Source organism: Pseudophryne corroboree, chromosome 11, assembly GCF_028390025.1.
Source record: "Pseudophryne corroboree isolate aPseCor3 chromosome 11, aPseCor3.hap2, whole genome shotgun sequence".
Lineage (NCBI taxonomy): Eukaryota > Metazoa > Chordata > Amphibia > Anura > Myobatrachidae > Pseudophryne > Pseudophryne corroboree.
In genome coordinates, this window is record NC_086454.1 from 169066151 (window position 1) to 169092533 (window position 26383).

At 33.7% G+C, this 26383-nt stretch overlaps 5 non-coding genes and 2 pseudogenes across 5 annotated transcripts; 5 read left to right on the forward strand and 2 right to left on the reverse strand.

The window, feature by feature from the left end:
• The first annotated feature begins 208 nt into the window (after nucleotides 1-208).
• On the forward strand, nucleotides 209-280 carry TRNAQ-CUG (transfer RNA glutamine (anticodon CUG)). The gene has a single exon. It is a non-coding gene; the product is annotated as a tRNA-Gln (tRNA).
• Nucleotides 281-2077: 1797 nt separating this feature from the next.
• TRNAQ-CUG (transfer RNA glutamine (anticodon CUG)) lies at nucleotides 2078-2149 on the forward strand. Its single transcript has one exon. It is a non-coding gene; the product is annotated as a tRNA-Gln (tRNA).
• Nucleotides 2150-2853: 704 nt separating this feature from the next.
• LOC134970952 (5S ribosomal RNA) lies at nucleotides 2854-2973 on the reverse strand (annotated as a pseudogene).
• Nucleotides 2974-9400: 6427 nt separating this feature from the next.
• On the forward strand, nucleotides 9401-9472 carry TRNAQ-CUG (transfer RNA glutamine (anticodon CUG)). The gene has a single exon. It is a non-coding gene; the product is annotated as a tRNA-Gln (tRNA).
• Nucleotides 9473-13169: 3697 nt separating this feature from the next.
• On the forward strand, nucleotides 13170-13241 carry TRNAQ-CUG (transfer RNA glutamine (anticodon CUG)). The gene has a single exon. It is a non-coding gene; the product is annotated as a tRNA-Gln (tRNA).
• A 704-nt stretch (nucleotides 13242-13945) lies between these two features.
• On the reverse strand, nucleotides 13946-14065 carry LOC134970964 (5S ribosomal RNA; annotated as a pseudogene).
• An 8311-nt stretch (nucleotides 14066-22376) lies between these two features.
• TRNAQ-CUG (transfer RNA glutamine (anticodon CUG)) lies at nucleotides 22377-22448 on the forward strand. The gene has a single exon. It is a non-coding gene; the product is annotated as a tRNA-Gln (tRNA).
• Nucleotides 22449-26383: the final 3935 nt, after the last annotated feature.

The following is a 26383-nucleotide window of genomic DNA, read 5'->3' on the forward strand; positions in this document are numbered from 1 at the left end:
ATGCTACCATATGAATGAGGTTTCATTGTGTACTGTTAACAATTCTGGACTCTGAAACCTATAATCTGTATAAAAATTTGGTAGGTCCTAATGGCTTTTTTTTGTAAATATAATGTAATACTTATCTCTCTGATTATTATTCCTGTAACTTGTAGAAAATAAGATCTCACACTCTAATAGAAAGTTGTATATGGTGTGTTAGAAGAGAGGTTCCATGGTGTAATGGTTAGCACTCTGGACTCTGAATCCAGCGATCCGAGTTCAAATCTCGTTAGGACCTGATGATTAAGTTCTTGATTGACAGAAAGTCTTCTTTTTCATACATATAATAATTTGTTTAAATCACTGATTTTTGTAAATATGTACTAAATGCTAAAAAAAAGGTAGTTATAGAAATGTATGTAATTATATGAATTTTACTATATAACCCAAATAAGCGTTGATGTAAATATATGTACAATAATTGCAATAAAATGTGTCTTCTAAGAATCTAACATTTTAGAAAAAAATGTTTAGCTCTCCCTCATGAATGAAGTTTCTTGGTGTATTGGTAACCACTCTGATCTTTGAATCCAGTGATCTGTATTTAAATCTTGGTAGGTCCTATTGGTTTTTTGTAAGTACCGTTCAGTTTATATTTCTCTGAGAGTACATTCTAATAAAAACTGTTTAATGCTTCCTCATGAATGAGGTTTCCTGGTGTATTTGTAACCATTTTGGACTCTGAATCCATGATTTGTATTTACATCTTGGTAGGTCCTATTGTTTTTTTGTAAGTATTATGCAGTTCATATCTCTGAGAAAGAAAATAACTATAAATTGCATAAATTAAGAATCATACACACTGAGAGACAGGTTTATCGGTAATATACTTCCAATAAAATGTAACCTCTAAGAATCTTACACTGTGAGAACATTTTTTACATGCCACCATATGAATGAGCTTTCATGGTGTACTGTTAATAATTCTGGACTCTGAAACTAATAATCTGTATATACAAATTGGTAGGTCCTGTTGGTTTTATTTGTAAATACAATGTAGTACATATCTCTCTGAATGAATATTTCTGTATCTTGTAGAAATAAAGATCTTACACTCTGAGAGAAAGTTTTATATGGGTTATTAGAAGGGAGATTCCATGGTGTTATGGTTAGCACTCTGTACTCTGAATCCAGTAAATTGAGTTCAAATCTCGGAGGGACCAGGTGCATTTTAGTACCTTCAGTTTAAGTCCTTGATTGACAAAAACTTTTCTTTTTTATACATATAATACATTTTTTTAAATCACTGATTATTGTAAACATTTACTAAAATCTAAAAAAGGTAGTTATAGAAATGTTTGTAATTATATGAATTTTACTGTGTAATCCAATAAGCATTGATGTTAATATATGTACAATAACTTCAATAAAATGTGTCTTCTAAGAATCTAACATTTTAGACATTTTTTTTAGATGTTCCCTAATGAATGTGGTTTCTTGGTGTATTGGTAACCACTCCACTCTGATCTTTGAATACAGTGATCTGTATTTAAATCTTGGTAGGTCCTATTGGTTTTTGTAAGTACCATTCAGTTCAAATCTCTCTGAGAGTACATTCTTATAAAAATATTTAGATGCTCCCTAATGGATGAGGTTTCATGGTGTATTGGTAAACATTTTGGACTCTGAATCCATGATCTATATTTACATCTTGGTAGGTTCTATTGGTTTTGTCGTAAGTACAATACAGTTAATATCTCTGAGAAAGAAAATATCTATAAATTGCATAAATTAAGAATCTTACACACTGAGAGACAGGTTTATCTGTCATTTAATTCCAATAAAATGTATCCACTAAGAATCTTATACTCTGACAAAAAATGTACATGCTACCATATGAATGAGGTTTCATTGTGTGCTGTTAACAATTCTGGACTCTGAAACCTATAATCTGTATAAAAATTTGGTAGGTCCTAATGGCTTTTTTTTTGTAAATACAATGTAATACTTATCTCTCTGATTATTATTCCTGTAACTTGTAGAAAATAAGATCTTACACTCTAAGAGAAAGTTGTATATGATGTGTTAGAAGAGAGGTTCCATGGTGTAATGGTTAGCACTCTGGGCTCTGAATCCAGCGATCCGAGTTCAAATCTCGGTGGGACCTGATGTGTTTTAGTACCTTCAGTTTAAGTTCTTGATTGACAGAAAGTCTTCTTTTTCATACATATAATAATTTTTTTAAATCACAAATTTTTGTAAATATGTACAAAAAGCTAAAAAAAGGTTGTTATAGAAATGTATGTAATTATGTGAATTTTACTATATAACCCAAATAAGTGTTGATGTAAATATATGTACAATAATTGCAATAAAATGTGTCTTCTAAGAATCTAACATTTTAGAAAAAAATGTTTAGCTCTCCCTCATGAATTAAGTTTCTTGGTGTATTGGTAATCAAGTACAAAGAAAGCCAAAAGGAGAGTTTTGGAAAAGACTCTTTTGTGGGAGCACTCTAATTCAGAGGTGATTAGTGTAATTTATGAATTATTAAATAGAAACAATGATAATTAACAAAAATCAAATTCAGGGAGTGACTACCTATGAAATTAATAGTAGCTTAGCGAGAATATTAATAAATTATTCGTGATCTCCAATACTCACGATTAGCAAATCGCCAGGAGCAAATTTCTGTGATACTTTTGTCACCATAATTTTATGTGATATATCTCATGAAATAAGTGACCATCATTCATTCTGCGATTAGTATCCATTACGGATTTTTATAGATGCAGAGAATAAAATCATTGGTCATACGAGTCCCAATATTGGATGACATACAACTGAGTGCCACTGTGTCCAAGAGCCAATTTATTGCAGTACCAGGGTGTTCAAAGGAGGTCTCCCTTCCTCGTACTGACCCAGCCTTTCACTGCTTAGCTTCCAAGTTCAGAAGAGATTGGGCATCTCCAGTGAAGTATGACCGCAATTATTGGACTCCTTTCTTTGGTCACTCCAAATATATGCCAGGTGACTACTATATGTAAGGAGTGGAAAATGTATATAATTTGTAACAATTAAGTTACAAACTGAAAAGGATTATGTGCAAACAGCTGATAAATCAGCATAAGATACAGTGATCACTAGGGTTAGTTGTATGTATATAGTCACTTAAATATATGAGGGAAAAATTCAAATATACCACATATAAGCAAAATATATGACACGGCGGTCACATGGGAGTAAATAAATGCATATTATCACAAATATTCATTAACTGATAAGTGAATATATGACATGGCGGTCATGACACAGTTGTCATAAAGAGATACTTAAATTACGGAAAGGTATGTGACAGAGTGGTCACAGAACCTTAAAATCACCAGCTGATTGATCAGCATATGACACAATGGTCACAAAGAGATAATTATAGATACAATCCCTTAATTATACCACATGTGACCTGATTGTCACAAGTATTCATCAATTGAAAATTCGGTTTGTGAACCCGACAGTCACGACACAGTGGTCACAAAGAGATACTTAAATTGTGGAAAGGTATGTGACATGGCGGCCACAAAATCCTTAACGATCACCAGCTGATTAATCAGCATATGACACAATGGTCACAAACAGATAATTATAGATATAATCCCTTAATTATTCCACATGTGACATGGTTAGCAACTACCAGTTGATTGATCAACATATGACACAATGGTCACAAAAAGATAGTTATAAATACACTCCCTTAATTGTACCGCACGTGACATAAAAGTTCACAGAAAAATTATAAATAAGTTATTAGAAAAATTATGTATATGTGGAAAAATTCATAAATGCCACATTACATCATTAATTAATAAATGTTATGTTTGTGCTTAGAAAAAAATCACCTGTACGGCCGTACCAATTAGCTTAAGTGCCTGATTAAGGCAGAATGGCAGACAATTTTGAATGGATATCAAACAGATACCAGCTATAATGAACAATTATTTCTTTAGATTGCACTTGGGGACTGAACTGCTATAAGGTATTTCTGATGTTCAGAGTTCTATAAGAGGTATTTGCAGATTATTCAGTCAGTCAGTTGCAGCCTTGCAAATTTTCACTGTAAAATAGTTAGATTACACATTGGTGTGGGGTATATACGATACCAGTGCTGGTCTGTACGCTGTCCATTCCGTTTTGTGCCGTGTGAGGGCTCCGAGGACTGCAGCGGCGTGTGTCTGTAATAGCGGTGGGTTGTAGACGTCGCCGCAGGAGACACTCCCGAAGCTGCAGCAGCGTGTGTCCGTGGTTTCACTGAGGGCCGTTGCCTGGTGATGGTCTAAGCGCTCCGGCTGGTGCGATCACGTGTGCGCATCACGTGATTGCCTAATCCTGACGTATGTTTCGCAAATTAAGCTTGGTCACAGGACGTAATGTGATCTCTGAAGGTTCCAGTTTATGTAGATCGGGGCTCATAGCTGATTGGATGATTTGTTTGATGAACATAATAGTCCACCAATCTTGTGGGTTATATTGGTCTCCCAGGTTTCACAATAATAATAAAAGTAGTTACCACGGTTTGTGTTAGTTTATAGTGGATTTGTAATATAAATAATATGGCAAGGCATGTTTAATAAGGTGAAAAACATATTGTTGATGTGCAAGTAGTGATATGTTATTAATTAATTTGTAGCAATGCTTTAATTAATTAATAAGTAAATTGGGTAATAAGTGATGTGATTCATGATGATTTTTATATTAATTTTTATTCTTGATTGGTGAAAATTACGGGGGAATGAAATATTTAATAAGGAAGTGAGGGAAAATGGTGAATCAATTGTACTTATTTGTGATAATAATGGAGAGGACAGAAAATAAATGTGAAGAGAACCTATGATGAAGATGTGCTGTTGAATAGAAGTGGTGGGAATGTGAGTGATATGCTGTTGCTAGCCTGTGATGAAATTGTGCTATGTGAGAGTGAATAGGTGTGACAAGAGCGTGATTGATAGTCTGTTATTAGGAAGTGGGATGTTTTAAAAAGAGGTGTTTGTAAAAATATTTTATGTGAGTTAACCATGGTTACAGGAAGAAACTGTAGGTGGATAACAAGTGTTAAGAGGACATTAATTTAGATAAACCCCGTAGTTTATGTTTTCATTCATACCTGTTGGGTATAAGGATCCCATCTTAAAGATCCATTCGCTCTCTCTTTTCAGTAAGTTGTCGGTTAGATTACCTCCTCGTATTCCGAGTTTAATTTTCTCCAAACCAAAGACTTTGAGCTCCTCCCATCTATTCTCATGATGGGTGTAAAAATGGCGAGCAACTGAAGTTAGTTGCTTCATCTTAGCCTTATCCGTGATGGCATTACGTATAGATCCTACATGTTCTAGGACTCGCTGTTTGAGCGGGCGAGTTGTCATGCCAATGTATTTTTGGTTGCAGCTACATTTCAAGCAATAAATAACTCCTTCCGTTTGGCAGTTCATGTAGTCTTTTATTTGTATCATCTTTCCGAATTTATCTTTTATTTCTTTTGTTGAATCTATATATTTGCAGGCTTTGCATTTGCCACAGGGGTATGTTCCAGTGGCTATTGGTCTTTTAGTAGGGAATTTTTGAAAGTGACTGCTTACAAGTCTGTCTTTGAGGTTTTTGGATCTGCGCCAACTCATGGCGACCTTCGGACCCAAATTTTTAGATAGGGTAAGATCTGCATGTAGAATATGCCAATGTTTCTGTATTGCTGTGTTTACCCTCTTCCATTCTTGACAGAAATTCCCAACAAAACGAATGGTGTTATCAGTACTTATATTTTTTGGTTCTCTTTTGAAAATTAAATCCTCTCTTTTGATGGTTTTGACAGTTTTCATAGCTTTTTTTATTGAGGTTTTACTGTATCCCCTATCGCATAGTCTATTTGTCAGTTCTATGCTTTGTGTTGTGAATTCCTTGTCATCTGAACAGTTCCTGCGGAGTCGGAGGAATTCCCCTTTTGGAATATTTTCTATGGTAGGGGGAAAATGAGAACTGGTTTGGTGTAATAAGGTGTTTGTTGCTGTACTCTTCCGATATAATTTTGTAGCAATCATTCCTTCAGGGTTCTTGTAAATCATCAAGTCCAAAAATGGAAGCTCTGATTGGCTTATACTATGTGTTAGATGAATATTCAAATCATTCTTGTTGAGATGTTCTATGAATTGGTGCAGCAGCTGTAGGTCACCTTCCCAGATCATAAAAATGTCGTCTATGAATCTGTTCCACATAACGACATGAGACGTAAATGTGTCATTGTGGTCTTTGAAGATGATTTCCTTCTCCCACCATCCAAGGAATATGTTAGCATATGTGGGCGCACAGGCCGCCCCCATAGCCGTGCCCCTTGTTTGGAGATAGAATTTGTCATTAAATGTAAAAAAATTGTAATGTAGCACAAAATGAAGTAATTTAATCAAAAACAGGTGAAAATCCTTCTTTGGTTCATTATTTAGAAAGTGTGCTACTGCTCTTATCCCATCTTTATGGCCTATTGATGTGTATAAAGCCTCAACATCTAATGACACCAAGTATTGATTTTCTTCTAGTCTTAAATCATGCAGTTTCCTCAATATGTCAGTTGTATCCTGGACATATGAGGGAAGATCAAGAACATATTGTCTGAGGTGTAGATCAAGGAAGATACTCGCCTTTTCTGTTAATCCCCCTATCCCAGACACAATGGGTCTCCCTGGGGGGGTCTGGATGTTTTTATGTATTTTTGGTAGTAGGTAATAGGTAGGGATCTTGGGATTCTGTGTCAACAAATAATCATACTCCTGTTTTGTGATGGTACCTTGAGCTTGTGCTTGGTTAAGAATCTTTTCATAGATTGTTTTATAATCCTGAAGAGGATTAAGTAATATTTGTTTATAACAGTTGGTGGTATCAAGTTGTCGCTGTGCTTCCTTAATATATTCTGTTTTGGGCCAGATGACGACGTTGCCTCCTTTGTCCGAGGACTTGATGACCACATCTTGCCATGTCCGTATTTCTCTTAGGGCAGTTCTTTCTTGTCGGGTAAGATTAGAATAACCCCGCCACTTTTGTTTGTTTATATGGATTTGGTCAAATTCTTTCGCTACCAGCTTCATGAATACCGATACTTCGGGACAGATTTGTTCCTATGGAAAGTAGGTGGACTTCTTTTTACACATGGGTCTATTAATGGGATCCTCCGCAGTATGCTGGGTCAGTACGAGGAAGGGAGACCTCCTTTGAACACCCTGGTACTGCAATAAATTGGCTCTTGGACACAGTGGCACTCAGTTGTATGTCATCCAATATTGGGACTCGTATGACCAATGATTTTATTCTCTGCATCTATAAAAATCCGTAATGGATACTAATCGCAGAATGAATGATGGTCACTTATTTCATGAGATATATCACATAAAATTATGGTGACAAAAGTATCACAGAAATTTGCTCCTGGCGATTTGCTAATCGTGAGTATTGGAGATCACGAATAATTTATTAATATTCTCGCTAAGCTACTATTAATTTCATAGGTAGTCACTCCCTGAATTTGATTTTTGTTAATTATCATTGTTTCTATTTAATAATTCATAAATTACACTAATCACCTCTGAATTAGAGTGCTCCCACAAAAGAGTCTTTTCCAAAACTCTCCTTTTGGCTTTCTTTGTACTTGATACTTTTTGACTCTAGGGAGCACCACTGATAGCAACACTATACGATTTTGGGATTAATCCTTACAATATCTATGGTTGCCATATATAGAAGGAATTCTATTTAAATTCAGTTTTTCAGAGGTCTCTAATTATTTCATTAAAATCTATTTGGACTGGTGCGGTTTTCCCCCCTAAACTCCCTTTTTTCTAGTGTATTGGTAATCACTCTGATCTTTGAATCCAGTGATCTGTATTTAAATCTTGGTAGGTCCTATTGGTTTTTTGTAAGTACCGTTCAGTTTATATTTCTCTGAGAGTACATTCTAATAAAAACTGTTTAAATGCTTCCTCATGAATGAGGTTTCCTGGTGTATTTGTAACCATTTTGGACTCTGAATCCATGATTTGTATTTACATCTTGGAAGGTCCTATTGTTTTTTTGTAAGTATTATGCAGTTCATATCTCTGAGAAAGAAAATATCTATAAATTGCATAAATTAAGAATCATACACACTGAGAGACAGGTTTATCGGTAATATAATTCCAATAAAATGTAACCTCTAAGAATCTTACACTGTGAGAAGATTTTTTACATGCCACCATATGAATGAGCTTTCATGGTGTACTGTTAACAATTCTGGACTCTGAAACTAATAATCTGTATATACAAATTGGTAGGTCCTAATGGTTTTATTTGTAAATACAATGTAGTACATATCTCTCTGAATGAATATTTCTGTATCTTGTAGAAATAAAGATCTTACACTCTGAGAGAAAGTTTTATATGTGTTATTAGAAGGGAGATTCCATGGTGTTATGGTTAGCACTCTGTACTCTGAATCCAGTAAATTGAGTTCAAACCTAGGTGGGACCAGGTGCATTTTAGTACCTTCAGTTTAAGTCCTTGATTGACAAAAACTTTTCTTTTTTATACATATAATACATTTTTTGTAAAAATCACTGATTATTGTAAAAATGTACTAAAATCTAAAAAAAAGGTAGTTATAGAAATGTTTGTAATTATATGAATTTTACCGTGTAATCCAAATAAGCATTGATGTCAATATATGTACAATAACTTCAATAAAATGTGTCTTCTAAGAATCTAACATTTTAGAAAAAAATGTTTAGATGTTCCCTAATGAATGTGGTTTCTTGGTGTATTGGTAACCACTCCACTCTGATCTTTGAATACAGTGATCTGTATTTAAATCTTGGTAGGTCCTATTGGTTTTTTGTAAGTACCATTCAGTTCATATCTCTCTGAGAGTACATTCTTATAAAAATATTTAGATGCTCCCTAATGGATGAGGTTTCATGGTATATTGGTAAACATTTTGGACTCTGAATCCATGATCTATATTTACATCTTGGTAGGTTCTATTGGTTTTGTTGTAAGTACAATACAGTTAATATCTCTGAGAAAGAAAATATCTATAAATTGCATAAATTAAGAATCTTACACACTGAGAGACAGGTTTATCTGTCATTTAATTCCAATAAAATGTATCCACTAAGAATCTTATACTCTGACAAAAAATGTACATGCTACCATATGAATGAGGTTTCATTGTGTGCTGTTAACAATTCTGGACTCTGAAACCTATAATCTGTATAAAAATTTGGTAGGTCCTAATGGCTTTTTTTTTGTAAATACAATGTAATACTTATCTCTCCGATTATTATTCCTGTAACTTGTAGAAAATAAGATCTCACACTCTAAGAGAAAGTTGTATATGTTGTGTTAGAAGAGAGGTTCCATGGTGTAATGGTTAGCACTCTGAACTCTGAATCCAGCGATCCGAGTTCAAATCTCGGTGGGACCTGATGTGTTTTAGTACCTTCAGTTTAAGTTCTTGATTGACAGAAAGTCTTCTTTTTCATACATATAATAATTTTTTTAAATCACTGATTTTTGTAAATATGTACTAAAAGCTAGAAAAAGGTAGTTATAGAAATGTATGTAATTATATGAATTTTACTATATAACCCAAATAAGCGTTGATGTAAATATATGTACAATAATTGCAATAAAATGTGTCTTCTAAGAATCTAACATTTAAAAAAAAAATGTTTAGCTCTCCCTCATGAATGAAGTTTCTTGGTGTATTGGTAACCACTCTGATCTTTGAATCCAGTGATCTGTATTTAAATCTTGGTAGGTCCTATTGGTTTTTTGTAAGTACCGTTCAGTTTATATTTCTCTGAGAGTACATTCTAATGAAAACTGTTTAAATGCTTCCTCATGAATGAGGTTTCCTGGTGTATTTGTAACCATTTTGGACTCTGAATCCATGATTTGTATTTACATCTTGGTAGGTCCTATTGTTTTTTTGTACGTATTATGCAGTTCATATCACTGAGAAAGAAAATATCTATAAATTGCATAAATTAAGAATCATACACACTGAGAGACAGGTTTATCGGTAATATAATTCCAATAAAATGTAACCTCTAAGAATCTTACACTGTGAGAACATTTTTTACATGCCACCATATGAATGAGCTTTCATAGTGTACTGTTAACAATTCTGGACTCTGAAACTAATAATCTGTATATACAAATTGGTAGGTCCTAATGATTTTATTTGTAAATACAATGTAGTACATATCTCTCTGAATGAATATTTCTGTATCTTGTAGAAATAAAGATCTTACACTCTGAGAGAAAGTTTTATATGTGTTATTAGAAGGGATATTCCATGGTGTTATGGTTAGCACTCTGTACTCTGAATCCAGTAAATTGAGTTCAAATCTCGGTGGGACCAGATGCATTTTAGTACCTTTAGTTTAAGTCCTTGATTGACAAAAACTTTTCTTTTTTATACATATAATACATTTTTTTAAATCACTGATTATTGTAAAAATTTACTAAAATCTAAAAAAGGTAGTTATAGAAATGTTTGTAATTATATGAATTTTACTGTGTAATCCAATAAGCATTGATGTTAATATACGTACAATAACTTTAATAAAATGTGTCTTCTAAGAATCTAACATTTTAGAAATTTTTTTTAGATGTTCCCTAATGAATGTGGTTTCTTGGTGTATTGGTAACCACTCCACTCTGATCTTTGAATACAGTGATCTGTATTTAAATCTTGGTAGGTCCTATTGGTTTTTGTAAGTACCATTCAGTTCAAATCTCTCCGAGAGTACATTCTTATAAAAATATTTAGATGCTCCCTAATGGATGAGGTTTCATGGTGTATTGGTAAACATTTTGGACTCTGAATCCATGATCTATATTTACATCTTGGTTGGTTCTATTGGTTTTGTTGTAAGTACAATACAGTTAATATCTCTGAGAAAGAAATTATCTATAAATTGCATAAATTAAGAATCTTACACACTGAGAGACAGGTTTATCTGTCATTTAATTCCAATAAAATGTATCCACTAAGAATCTTATACTCTGACAAAAAAATTTACATGCTACCATATGAATGAGGTTTCATTGTGTACTGTTAACAATTCTGGACTCTGAAACCTATAATCTGTATAAAAATTTGGTAGGTCCTAATTGCTTTTTTTGTAAATACAATGTAATATTTATCTCTCTGATTATTATTCCTGTAACTTGTAGAAAATAAGATCTCACACTCTAAGAGAAAGTTGTATATGTTCTGTTAGAAGAGAGGTTTCGTGGTGTAATGGTTAGCACTCTGGACTCTGAATCCAGTGATCCGAGTTCAAATCTCAAAGGGACCTGATGTGTTTTAGTACCTTCAGTTTAAGTTCTTGATTGACAGAAAGTCTTCTTTTTCATACATATAATAATTTTTTTAAATCACTGATTTTTGTAAATATGTACTAAAATCTAAAAAAAGGTAGTTATAGAAATGTATGTAATTATATGAATGTTACTATATAACCCAAATAAGCGTTGATGTAAATATATGTACAATAATTGCAATAAAATGTGTCTTCTAAGAATCTAACATTTTAGAAAAAAATGTTTAGCTCTCCCTCATGAATGAAGTTTCTTGGTGTATTGGTAACCACTCTGATCTTTGAATCCAGTGATCTGTATTTAAATCTTGGTAGGTCCTATTGGTTTTTTGTAAGTACCGTTCAGTTTATATTTCTCTGAGAGTACATTCTAATAAAAACTGTTTAATGCTTCCTCATGAATGAGGTTTCCTGGTGTATTTGTAACCATTTTGGACTCTGAATCCATGATTTGTATTTACATCTTGGTAGGTCCTATTGTTTTTTTGTAAGTATTATGCAGTTCATATCTCTGAGAAAGAAAATATCTATAAATTGCATAAATTAAGAATCATACACACTGAGAGACAGGTTTATCGGTAATATAATTCCAATAAAATGTAACCTCTAAGAATCTTACACTGTGAGAACATTTTTTACATGCCACCATATGAATGAGCTTTCATGGTGTACTGTTAATAATTCTGGACTCTGAAACTAATAATCTGTATATACAAATTGGTAGGTCCTAATGGTTTTATTTGTAAATACAATGTAGTACATATCTCTCTGAATGAATATTTCTGTATCTTGTAGAAATAAAGATCTTACACTCTGAGAGAAAGTTTTATATGGGTTATTAGAAGGGAGATTCCATGGTGTTATGGTTAGCACTCTGTACTCTGAATCCAGTAAATTGAGTTCAAATCTCGGAGGGACCAGGTGCATTTTAGTACCTTCAGTTTAAGTCCTTGATTGACAAAAACTTTTCTTTTTTATACATATAATACATTTTTTTAAATCACTGATTATTGTAAAAATTTACTAAAATCTAAAAAAGGTAGTTATAGAAATGTTTGTAATTATATGAATTTTACTGTGTAATCCAATAAGCATTGATGTTAATATATGTACAATAACTTCAATAAAATGTGTCTTCTAAGAATCTAACATTTTAGAAAATTTTTTTAGATGTTCCCTAATGAATGTGGTTTCTTGGTGTATTGGTAACCACTCCACTCTGATCTTTGAATACAGTGATCTGTATTTAAATCTTGGTAGGTCCTATTGGTTTTTGTAAGTACCATTCAGTTCAAATCTCTCTGAGAGTACATTCTTATAAAAATATTTAGATGCTCCCTAATGGATGAGGTTTCATGGTGTATTGGTAAACATTTTGGACTCTGAATCCATGATCTATATTTACATCTTGGTAGGTTCTATTGGTTTTGTCGTAAGTACAATACAGTTAATATCTCTGAGAAAGAAAATATCTATAAATTGCATAAATTAAGAATCTTACACACTGAGAGACAGGTTTATCTGTCATTTAATTCCAATAAAATGTATCCACTAAGAATCTTATACTCTGACAAAAAATGTACATGCTACCATATGAATGAGGTTTCATTGTGTGCTGTTAACAATTCTGGACTCTGAAACCTATAATCTGTATAAAAATTTGGTAGGTCCTAATGGCTTTTTTTTGTAAATACAATGTAATACTTATCTCTCTGATTATTATTCCTGTAACTTGTAGAAAATAAGATCTTACACTCTAAGAGAAAGTTGTATATGATGTGTTAGAAGAGAGGTTCCATGGTGTAATGGTTAGGACTCTGGGCTCTGAATCCAGCGATCCGAGTTCAAATCTCGGTGGGACCTGATGTGTTTTAGTACCTTCAGTTTAAGTTCTTGATTGACAGAAAGTCTTCTTTTTCATACATATAATAATTTTTTTAAATCACAAATTTTTGTAAATATGTACTAAAAGCTAAAAAAAGGTTGTTATAGAAATGTATGTAATTATATGAATTTTACTATATAACCCAAATAAGTGTTGATGTAAATATATGTACAATAATTGCAATAAAATGTGTCTTCTAAGAATCTAACATTTTAGAAAAAAATGTTTAGCTCTCCCTCATGAATTAAGTTTCTTGGTGTATTGGTAATCAAGTACAAAGAAAGCCAAAAGGAGAGTTTTGGAAAAGACTCTTTTGTGGGAGCACTCTAATTCAGAGGTGATTAGTGTAATTTATGAATTATTAAATAGAAACAATGATAATTAACAAAAATCAAATTCAGGGAGTGACTACCTATGAAATTAATAGTAGCTTAGCGAGAATATTAATAAATTATTCGTGATCTCCAATACTCACGATTAGCAAATCGCCAGGAGCAAATTTCTGTGATACTTTTGTCACCATAATTTTATGTGATATATCTCATGAAATAAGTGACCATCATTCATTCTGCGATTAGTATCCATTACGGATTTTTATAGATGCAGAGAATAAAATCATTGGTCATACGAGTCCCAATATTGGATGACATACAACTGAGTGCCACTGTGTCCAAGAGCCAATTTATTGCAGTACCAGGGTGTTCAAAGGAGGTCTCCCTTCCTCGTACTGACCCAGCCTTTCACTGCTTAGCTTCCAAGTTCAGAAGAGATTGGGCATCTCCAGTGAAGTATGACCGCAATTATTGGACTCCTTTCTTTGGTCACTCCAAATATATGCCAGGTGACTACTATATGTAAGGAGTGGAAAATGTATATAATTTGTAACAATTAAGTTACAAACTGAAAAGGATTATGTGCAAACAGCTGATAAATCAGCATAAGATACAGTGATCACTAGGGTTAGTTGTATGTATATAGTCACTTAAATATATGAGGGAAAAATTCAAATATACCACATATAAGCAAAATATATGACACGGCGGTCACATGGGAGTAAATAAATGCATATTATCACAAATATTCATTAACTGATAAGTGAATATATGACATGGCGGTCATGACACAGTTGTCATAAAGAGATACTTAAATTACGGAAAGGTATGTGACAGAGTGGTCACAGAACCTTAAAATCACCAGCTGATTGATCAGCATATGACACAATGGTCACAAAGAGATAATTATAGATACAATCCCTTAATTATACCACATGTGACCTGATTGTCACAAGTATTCATCAATTGATAATTCGGTTTGTGACCCGACAGTCACGACACAGTGGTCACAAAGAGATACTTAAATTGTGGAAAGGTATGTGACACGGCGGCCACAAAATCCTTAACGATCACCAGCTGATTAATCAGCATATGACACAATGGTCACAAACAGATAATTATAGATATAATCCCTTAATTATTCCACATGTGACATGGTTAGCAACTACCAGTTGATTGATCAACATATGACACAATGGTCACAAAAAGATAGTTATAAATACACTCCCTTAATTGTACCGCACGTGACATAAAAGTTCACAGAAAAATTATAAATAAGTTATTAGAAAAATTATGTATATGTGGAAAAATTCATAAATGCCACATTACATCATTAATTAATAAATGTTATGTTTGTGCTTAGAAAAAAATCACCTGTACGGCCGTACCAATTAGCTTAAGTGCCTGATTAAGGCAGAATGGCAGACAATTTTGAATGGATATCAAACAGATACCAGCTATAATGAACAATTATTTCTTTAGATTGCACTTGGGGACTGAACTGCTATAAGGTATTTCTGATGTTCAGAGTTCTATAAGAGGTATTTGCAGATTATTCAGTCAGTCAGTTGCAGCCTTGCAAATTTTCACTGTAAAATAGTTAGATTACACATTGGTGTGGGGTATATACGATACCAGTGCTGGTCTGTACGCTGTCCATTCCGTTTTGTGCCGTGTGAGGGCTCCGAGGACTGCAGCGGCGTGTGTCTGTAATAGCGGTGGGTTGTAGACGTCGCCGCAGGAGACACTCCCGAAGCTGCAGCAGCGTGTGTCCGTGGTTTCACTGAGGGCCGTTGCCTGGTGATGGTCTAAGCGCTCCGGCTGGTGCGATCACGTGTGCGCATCACGTGATTGCCTAATCCTGACGTACGTTTCGCAAATTAAGCTTGGTCACAGGACGTAATGTGATCTCTGAAGGTTCCAGTTTATGTAGATCGGGGCTCATAGCTGATTGGATGATTTGTTTGATGAACATAATAGTCCACCAATCTTGTGGGTTATATTGGTCTCCCAGGTTTCACAATAATAATAAAAGTAGTTACCACGGTTTGTGTTAGTTTATAGTGGATTTGTAATATAAATAATATGGCAAGGCATGTTTAATAAGGTGAAAAACATATTGTTGATGTGCAAGTAGTGATATGTTATTAATTAATTTGTAGCAATGCTTTAATTAATTAATAAGTAAATTGGGTAATAAGTGATGTGATTCATGATGATTTTTATATTAATTTTTATTCTTGATTGGTGAAAATTACGGGGGAATGAAATATTTAATAAGGAAGTGAGGGAAAATGGTGAATCAATTGTACTTATTTGTGATAATAATGGAGAGGACAGAAAATAAATGTGAAGAGAACCTATGACGAAGATGTGCTGTTGAATAGAAGTGGTGGGAATGTGAGTGATATGCTGTTGCTAGCCTGTGATGAAATTGTGCTATGTGAGAGTGAATAGGTGTGACAAGAGCGTGATTGATAGTCTGTTATTAGGAAGTGGGATGTTTTAAAAAGAGGTGTTTGTAAAAATATTTTATGTGAGTTAACCATGGTTACAGGAAGAAACTGTAGGTGGATAACAAGTGTTAAGAGGACATTAATTTAGATAAACCCCGTAGTTTATGTTTTCATTCATACCTGTTGGGTATAAGGATCCCATCTTAAAGATCCATTCGCTCTCTCTTTTCAGTAAGTTGTCGGTTAGATTACCTCCTCGTATTCCGAGTTTAATTTTCTCCAAACCAAAGACTTTGAGCTCCTCCCATCTATTCTCATGATGGGTGTAAAAATGGCGAGCAACTGAAGTTAGTTGCTTCATCTTAGCCTTATCCGTGATGGCATTACGTATAGATCCTACATGTTCTAGGACTCGCTGTTTGAGCGGGCGAGTTGTCATGCCAATGTATTTTTGGTTGCAGCTACATTTCAAGCAATAAATAACTCCTTCCGTTTGGCAGTTCATGTAGTCTTTTATTTGTATCATCTTTCCGAATTTATCTTTTATTTCTTTTGTTGAATCTATATATTTGCAGGCTTTGCATTTGCCACAGGGGTATGTTCCAGTGGCTATTGGTCTTTTAGTAGGGAATTTTTGAAAGTGACTGCTTACAAGTCTGTCTTTGAGGTTTTTGGATCTGCGCCAACTCATGGCGACCTTCGGACCCAAATTTTTAGATAGGGTAAGATCTGCATGTAGAATATGCCAATGTTTCTGTATTGCTGTGTTTACCCTCTTCCATTCTTGACAGAAATTCCCAACAAAACGAATGGTGTTATCAGTACTTATATTTTTTGGTTCTCTTTTGAAAATTAAATCCTCTCTTTTGATGGTTTTGACAGTTTTCATAGCTTTTTTTATTGAGGTTTTACTGTATCCCCTATCGCATAGTCTATTTGTCAGTTCTATGCTTTGTGTTGTGAATTCCTTGTCATCTGAACAGTTCCTGCGGAGTCGGAGGAATTCCCCTTTTGGAATATTTTCTATGGTAGGGGGAAAATGAGAACTGGTTTGGTGTAATAAGGTGTTTGTTGCTGTACTCTTCCGATATAATTTTGTAGCAATCATTCCTTCAGGGTTCTTGTAAATCATCAAGTCCAAAAATGGAAGCTCTGATTGGCTTATACTATGTGTTAGATGAATATTCAAATCATTCTTGTTGAGATGTTCTATGAATTGGTGCAGCAGCTGTAGGTCACCTTCCCAGATCATAAAAATGTCGTCTATGTATCTGTTCCACATAACGACATGAGACGTAAATGTGTCATTGTGGTCTTTGAAGATGATTTCCTTCTCCCACCATCCAAGGAATATGTTAGCATATGTGGGCGCACAGGCCGCCCCCATAGCCGTGCCCCTTGTTTGGAGATAGAATTTGTCATTAAATGTAAAAAAATTGTAATGTAGCACAAAATGAAGTAATTTAATCAAAAACAGGTGAAAATCCTTCTTTGGTTCATTATTTAGAAAGTGTGCTACTGCTCTTATCCCATCTTTATGGCCTATTGATGTGTATAAAGCCTCAACATCTAATGACACCAAGTATTGATTTTCTTCTAGTCTTAAATCATGCAGTTTCCTCAATATGTCAGTTGTATCCTGGACATATGAGGGAAGATCAAGAACATATTGTCTGAGGTGTAGATCAAGGAAGATACTCGCCTTTTCTGTTAATCCCCCTATCCCAGACACAATGGGTCTCCCTGGGGGGGTCTGGATGTTTTTATGTATTTTTGGTAGTAGGTAATAGGTAGGGATCTTGGGATTCTGTGTCAACAAATAATCATACTCCTGTTTTGTGATGGTACCTTGAGCTTGTGCTTGGTTAAGAATCTTTTCATAGATTGTTTTATAATCCTGAAGAGGATTAAGTAATATTTGTTTATAACAGTTGGTGGTATCAAGTTGTCGCTGTGCTTCCTTAATATATTCTGTTTTGGGCCAGATGACGACGTTGCCTCCTTTGTCCGAGGACTTGATGACCACATCTTGCCATGTCCGTATTTCTCTTAGGGCAGTTCTTTCTTGTCGGGTAAGATTAGAATAACCCCGCCACTTTTGTTTGTTTATATGGATTTGGTCAAATTCTTTCGCTACCAGCTTCATGAATACCGATACTTCGGGACAGATTTGTTCCTGTGGAAAGTAGGTGGACTTCTTTTTACACATGGGTCTATTAATGGGATCCTCCGCAGTATGCTGGGTCAGTACGAGGAAGGGAGACCTCCTTTGAACACCCTGGTACTGCAATAAATTGGCTCTTGGACACAGTGGCACTCAGTTGTATGTCATCCAATATTGGGACTCGTATGACCAATGATTTTATTCTCTGCATCTATAAAAATCCGTAATGGATACTAATCGCAGAATGAATGATGGTCACTTATTTCATGAGATATATCACATAAAATTATGGTGACAAAAGTATCACAGAAATTTGCTCCTGGCGATTTGCTAATCGTGAGTATTGGAGATCACGAATAATTTATTAATATTCTCGCTAAGCTACTATTAATTTCATAGGTAGTCACTCCCTGAATTTGATTTTTGTTAATTATCATTGTTTCTATTTAATAATTCATAAATTACACTAATCACCTCTGAATTAGAGTGCTCCCACAAAAGAGTCTTTTCCAAAACTCTCCTTTTGGCTTTCTTTGTACTTGATACTTTTTGACTCTAGGGAGCACCACTGATAGCAACACTATACGATTTTGGGATTAATCCTTACAATATCTATGGTTGCCAAATATAGAAGGAATTCTATTTAAATTCAGTTTTTCAGAGGTCTCTAATTATTTCATTAAAATCTATTTGGACTGGTGCGGTTTTCCCCCCTAAACTCCCTTTTTTCTAGTGTATTGGTAATCACTCTGATCTTTGAATCCAGTGATCTGTATTTAAATCTTGGTAGGTCCTATTGGTTTTTTGTAAGTACCGTTCAGTTTATATTTCTCTGAGAGTACATTCTAATAAAAACTGTTTAAATGCTTCCTCATGAATGAGGTTTCCTGGTGTATTTGTAACCATTTTGGACTCTGAATCCATGATTTGTATTTACATCTTGGAAGGTCCTATTGTTTTTTTGTAAGTATTATGCAGTTCATATCTCTGAGAAAGAAAATATCTATAAATTGCATAAATTAAGAATCATACACACTGAGAGACAGGTTTATCGGTAATATAATTCCAATAAAATGTAACCTCTAAGAATCTTACACTGTGAGAAGATTTTTTACATGCCACCATATGAATGAGCTTTCATGGTGTACTGTTAACAATTCTGGACTCTGAAACTAATAATCTGTATATACAAATTGGTAGGTCCTAATGGTTTTATTTGTAAATACAATGTAGTACATATCTCTATGAATGAATATTTCTGTATCTTGTAGAAATAAAGATCTTACACTCTGAGAGAAAGTTTTATATGTGTTATTAGAAGGGAGATTCCATGGTGTTATGGTTAGCACTCTGTACTCTGAATCCAGTAAATTGAGTTCAAACCTCGGTGGGACCAGGTGCATTTTAGTACCTTCAGTTTAAGTCCTTGATTGACAAAAACTTTTCTTTTTTATACATATAATACATTTTTTGTAAAAATCACTGATTATTGTAAAAATGTACTAAAATCTAAAAAAAAGGTAGTTATAGAAATGTTTGTAATTATATGAATTTTACTGTGTAATCCAAATAAGCATTGATGTTAATATATGTACAATAACTTCAATAAAATGTGTCTTCTAAGAATCTAACATTTTAGAAAAAAATGTTTAGATGTTCCCTAATGAATGTGGTTTCTTGGTGTATTGGTAACCACTCCACTCTGATCTTTGAATACAGTGATCTGTATTTAAATCTTGGTAGGTCCTATTGGTTTTTTGTAAGTACCATTCAGTTCATATCTCTCTGAGAGTACATTCTTATAAAAATATTTAGATGCTCCCTAATGGATGAGGTTTCATGGTATATTGGTAAACATTTTGGACTCTGAATCCATGATCTATATTTACATCTTGGTAGGTTCTATTGGTTTTGTTGTAAGTACAATACAGTTAATATCTCTGAGAAAGAAAATATCTATAAATTGCATAAATTAAGAATCTTACACACTGAGAGACAGGTTTATCTGTCATTTAATTCCAATAAAATGTATCCACTAAGAATCTTATACTCTGACAAAAAATGTACATGCTACCATATGAATGAGGTTTCATTGTGTGCTGTTAACAATTCTGGACTCTGAAACCTATAATCTGTATAAAAATTTGGTAGGTCCTAATGGCTTTTTTTTTGTAAATACAATGTAATACTTATCTCTCTGATTATTATTCCTGTAACTTGTAGAAAATAAGATCTCACACTCTAAGAGAAAGTTGTATATGTTGTGTTAGAAGAGAGGTTCCATGGTGTAATGGTTAGCACTCTGAGCTCTGAATCCAGCGATCCGAGTTCACATCTCGGTGGGACCTGATGTGTTTTATTACCTTCAGTTTAAGTTCTTGATTGACAGAAAGTCTTCTTTTTCATACATATAATAATTTTTTTAAATCACTGATTTTTGTAAATATGTACTAAAAGCTAGAAAAAGGTAGTTATAGAAATGTATGTAATTATATGAATTTTACTATATAACCCAAATAAGCGTTGATGTAAATATATGTACAATAATTGCAATAAAATGTGTCTTCTAAGAATCTAACATTTAAAAAAAAAATGTTTAGCTCTCCCTCATGAATGAAGTTTCTTGGTGTATTGGTAACCACTCTGATCTTTGAATCCAGTGATCTGTATTTAAATCTTGGTAGGTCCTATTGGTTTTTTGTAAGTACCGTTCAGTTTATATTTCTCTGAGAGTACATTCTAATGAAAACTGTTTAAATGCTTCCTCATGAATGAGGTTTCCTGGTGTATTTGTAACCATTTTGGACTCTGAATCCATGATTTGTATTTACATCTTGGTAGGTCCTATTGTTTTTTTGTACGTATTATGCAGTTCATATCACTGAGAAAGAAAATATCTATAAATTGCATAAATTAAGAATCATACACACTGAGAGACAGGTTTATCGGTAATATAATTCCAATAAAATGTAACCTCTAAGAATCTTACACTGTGAGAACATTTTTTACATGCCACCATATGAATGAGCTTTCATAGTGTACTGTTAACAATTCTGGACTCTGAAACTAATAATCTGTATATACAAATTGGTAGGTCCTAATGATTTTATTTGTAAATACAATGTAGTACATATCTCTCTGAATGAATATTTCTGTATCTTGTAGAAATAAAGATCTTACACTCTGAGAGAAAGTTTTATATGTGTTATTAGAAGGGATATTCCATGGTGTTATGGTTAGCACTCTGTACTCTGAATCCAGTAAATTGAGTTCAAATCTCGGTGGGACCAGATGCATTTTAGTACCTTTAGTTTAAGTCCTTGATTGACAAAAACTTTTCTTTTTTATACATATAATACATTTTTTTAAATCACTGATTATTGTAAAAATTTACTAAAATCTAAAAAAGGTAGTTATAGAAATGTTTGTAATTATATGAATTTTACTGTGTAATCCAATAAGCATTGATGTTAATATACGTACAATAACTTTAATAAAATGTGTCTTCTAAGAATCTAACATTTTAGAAAAATTTTTTAGATGTTCCCTAATGAATGTGGTTTCTTGGTGTATTGGTAACCACTCCACTCTGATCTTTGAATACAGTGATCTGTATTTAAATCTTGGTAGGTCCTATTGGTTTTTGTAAGTACCATTCAGTTCAAATCTCTCCGAGAGTACATTCTTATAAAAATATTTAGATGCTCCCTAATGGATGAGGTTTCATGGTGTATTGGTAAACATTTTGGACTCTGAATCCATGATCTATATTTACATCTTGGTTGGTTCTATTGGTTTTGTTGTAAGTACAATACAGTTAATATCTCTGAGAAAGAAAATATCTATAAATTGCATAAATTAAGAATCTTACACACTGAGAGACAGGTTTATCTGTCATTTAATTCCAATAAAATGTATCCACTAAGAATCTTATACTCTGACAAAAAAATTTACATGCTACCATATGAATGAGGTTTCATTGTGTACTGTTAACAATTCTGGACTCTGAAACCTATAATCTGTATAAAAATTTGGTAGGTCCTAATTGCTTTTTTTGTAAATACAATGTAATATTTATCTCTCTGATTATTATTCCTGTAACTTGTAGAAAATAAGATCTCACACTCTAAGAGAAAGTTGTATATGTTCTGTTAGAAGAGAGGTTTCGTGGTGTAATGGTTAGCACTCTGGACTCTGAATCCAGTGATCCGAGTTCAAATCTCGGTGGGACCTGATGTGTTTTAGTACCTTCAGTTTAAGTTCTTGATTGACAGAAAGTCTTCTTTTTCATACATATAATAATTTTTTTAAATCACTGATTTTTGTAAATATGTACTAAAATCTAAAAAAAGGTAGTTATAGAAATGTATGTAATTATATGAATGTTACTATATAACCCAAATAAGCGTTGATGTAAATATATGTACAATAATTGCAATAAAATGTGTCTTCTAAGAATCTAACATTTTAGAAAAAAATGTTTAGCTCTCCCTCATGAATGAAGTTTCTTGGTGTATTGGTAACCACTCTGATCTTTGAATCCAGTGTTCTGTATTTAAATCTTGGTAGGTCCTATTGGTTTTTTGTAAGTACCGTTCAGTTTATATTTCTCTGAGAGTATATTCTAATAAAAACTGTTTAAATGCTTCCTCATGAATGAGGTTTCCTGGTGTATTTGTAACCATTTTGGACTCTGAATACATGATTTGTATTTACATCTTGGTAGGTCCTATTGTTTTTTTGTAAGTATTATGCAGTTCATATCACTGAGAAAGAAAATATCTATAGATTGCATAAATTAAGAATCATACACACTGAGAGACAGGTTTATCGGTAATATAATTCCAGTAAAATGTAACCTCTAAGAATCTTACACTGTGAGAACATTTTTTACATGCCACCATATGAATGAGCTTTCATAGTGTACTGTTAACAATTCTGGACTCTGAAACTAATAATCTGTATATACAAATTGGTAGGTCCTAATGATTTTATTTGTAAATACAATGTAGTACATATCTCTCTGAATGAATATTTCTGTATCTTGTAGAAATAAAGATCTTACACTCTGAGAGCAAGTTTTATATGTGTTATTAGAAGGGATATTCCATGGTGTTATGGTTAGCACTCTGTACTCTGAATCCAGTAAATTGAGTTCAAATCTCGGTGGGACCAGGTGCATTTTCGTACAAAGTTTAATTCCTTGATTGACAAAAACTTTTCTTTTTTATACATATAATACATTTTTTTTAAATTACTGATTATTGTAAAAATGTACTAAAATCTAAAAAAAAGGTAGTTATAGAAATGTTTGTAATTATATGAATTTTACTGTGTAATCCAAATAAGCATTGATGTTAATATATGTACAATAACTTCAATAAAATGTGTCTTCTAAGAATCTAACATTTTAGAAAAAAATGTTTAGATGTTCCCTAATAAATGTGGTTTCTTGGTGTATTGGTAACCACTCCACTCTGATCTTTGAATACAGTGATCTGTATTTAAATCTTGGTAGGTCCTATTGGTTTTTTGTAAGTACCATTCAGTTCATATCTCTCTGAGAGTACATTCTTATAAAAAATATTTAGATGCTCCCTAATGGATGAGGTTTCATGGTATATTGGTAAACATTTTGGACTCTGAATCCATGATCTATATTTACATCTTGGTAGGTTCTATTGGTTTTGTTGTAAGTACAATACAGTTAATATCTCTGAGAAAAAATATCTATAAATTGCATAAATTAAGAATCTTACACACTGAGAGACAGGTTTATCTGTCATTTAATTCCAATAAAATGTATCCACTAAGAATCTTATACTCTGACAAAAAATGTACATGCTACCATATGAATGAGGTTTCATTGTGTACTGTTAACAATTCTGGACTCTGAAACCTATAATCTGTATAAAAATTTGGTAGGTCCTAATGGCTTTTTTTTGTAAATACAATGTAATACTTATCTCTCTGATTATTATTCCTGTAACTTGTAGAAAATAAGATCTCACACTCTAAGAGAAAGTTGTATATGTTGTGTTAGAAGAGAGGTTCCATGGTGTAATGGTTAGCACTCTGGACTCTAAATCCAGCGATCCGAGTTCAAATCTCGGTGGGACCTGATGTGTTTTAGTACCTTCAGTTTAAGTTCTTGATTGACAGAAAGTCTTCTTTTTCATACATATAATAATTTTTTTAAATCACAAATTTTTGTAAATATGTACTAAAAGCTAAAAAAAAGGTTGTTATAGAAATGTATGTAATTATATGAATTTTACTATATAACCCAAATAAGTGTTGATGTAAATATATGTACAATAATTGCAATAAAATGTGTCTTCTAAGAATCTAACATTTTAGAAAAAAATGTTTAGCTCTCCCTCATGAATTAAGTTTCTTGGTGTATTGGTAATCACTCTGATCTTTGAATCCAGTGATCTGTATTTAAATCTTGGTAGGTCCTATTGGTTTTTTGTAAGTACCGTTCAGTTTATATTTCTCTGAGAGTACATTCTAATAAAAACTGTTTAAATGCTTCCTCATGAATGAGGTTTCCTGGTGTATTTGTAACCATTTTGGACTCTGAATCCATGATTTGTATTTACATCTTGGTAGGTCCTATTGTTTTTTTGTAAGTATTATGCAGTTCATATCTCTGAGAAAGAAAATATCTATAAATTGCATAAATTAAGAATCATACACACTGAGAGACAGGTTTATCGGTAATATAATTCCAATAAAATGTAACCTCTAAGAATCTTACACTGTGAGAAGATTTTTTACATGCCACCATATGAATGAGCTTTCATGGTGTACTGTTAACAATTCTGGACTCTGAAACTAATAATCTGTATATACAAATTGGTAGGTCCTAATGGTTTTATTTGTAAATACAATGTAGTATATATCTCTCTGAATGAATATTTCTGTATCTTGTAGAAATAAAGATCTTACACTCTGAGAGAAAGTTTTATATGTGTTATTAGAAGGGTGTTAGGGTCTCCTGCCCTGTGCTGCCACGTCGTCATGGCAACCGGGAGACAAGTGCTAGTGGAGTAACCTGAGCGCAGCTGATACTCCGGTTCGGGTCTTTTGCTGTGCAGTGGTTATAGGCTCTGTGCACGGCAGGGGATCCGGTGCTGGTTTTTGTGCTCACAGTCTGTGAGGTCTGAGTGGGGCGTGGACAGCACCTGCTTTATAAGGCCTCTTTTCAGGGTAAGCAGATGCTGCTGAATCTTTGTTGGTTAGTTAGTTCATGGAAGTTAGCCAGTACTGTGTAGCTTTGTATTTGTTTGTTGCTTACTGCAAATAGGCCTGGGGATTTGGTATTACACTCTGCCAATCCAGACCTAGCAGTAAGACTGGAGTCAGTCGTTTAGCTTGCTGGGGTTCTGTTACTACTCTGTGAACTTAGCAAGTTTGCGGCTGTATTCTAAGACTTGCCTGTCTAATCCTGTCTCACTGTGCTAGGTGTCAGGGGTCAGTTTAGTGGCAGTAAGCTAAAACCTGTGCACTGCAAGTGAGAAATAGGATTGTGGAGACTCTCCTTGTGTCTATCATTCCATCTCTGACCAAGGAGTTTACTGCCACACCCGTTGGTAACCCTTTAGGGTTTTGCTGTTGCCCTTAGCAACAGCATTTCGGGTTCTCTATGTATTAAAACACAACATCTTGCTTTTTCCATCTGTGCAGTTCTAATACAAGGGAGATACCCAGTTCCTTAGCCTCTGGGCTTCTCTGTTCACTTTGTGTGTATTTTGTCACCCTATTACCTTCTGTGTACGTTATGTCATATTCCCCAGTTTGTCTTTGAGTCCATTTGTTTTGCATAACAGTTCAAACACCAGTACATTCCTGCAGACACTGGAGTGCATAACAGTTCTGACACCAGTACTTTCCTGCAGGCACTGGTGTGCATAACATATTCAGCAGCCCAATACTCCTGTTGAAATTTTGTGGGAATATGGAGCATACCCCTCAAAATACGTTGCAACAGGTGGTCGATCAGGTGCATGTCCTGACTCGACAATTTAATGATTTGTCCATTAAAATGCACACCTCCCAGGCTGCTGGTGGAGCTCCCGCAGCAGCAGCACCTGCAGGGGTTAAGGAGCCGAAAGTAAATCTCCCGGATCGTTTTTCTGGAGATCGCTCGCAGTTCTTTTGTT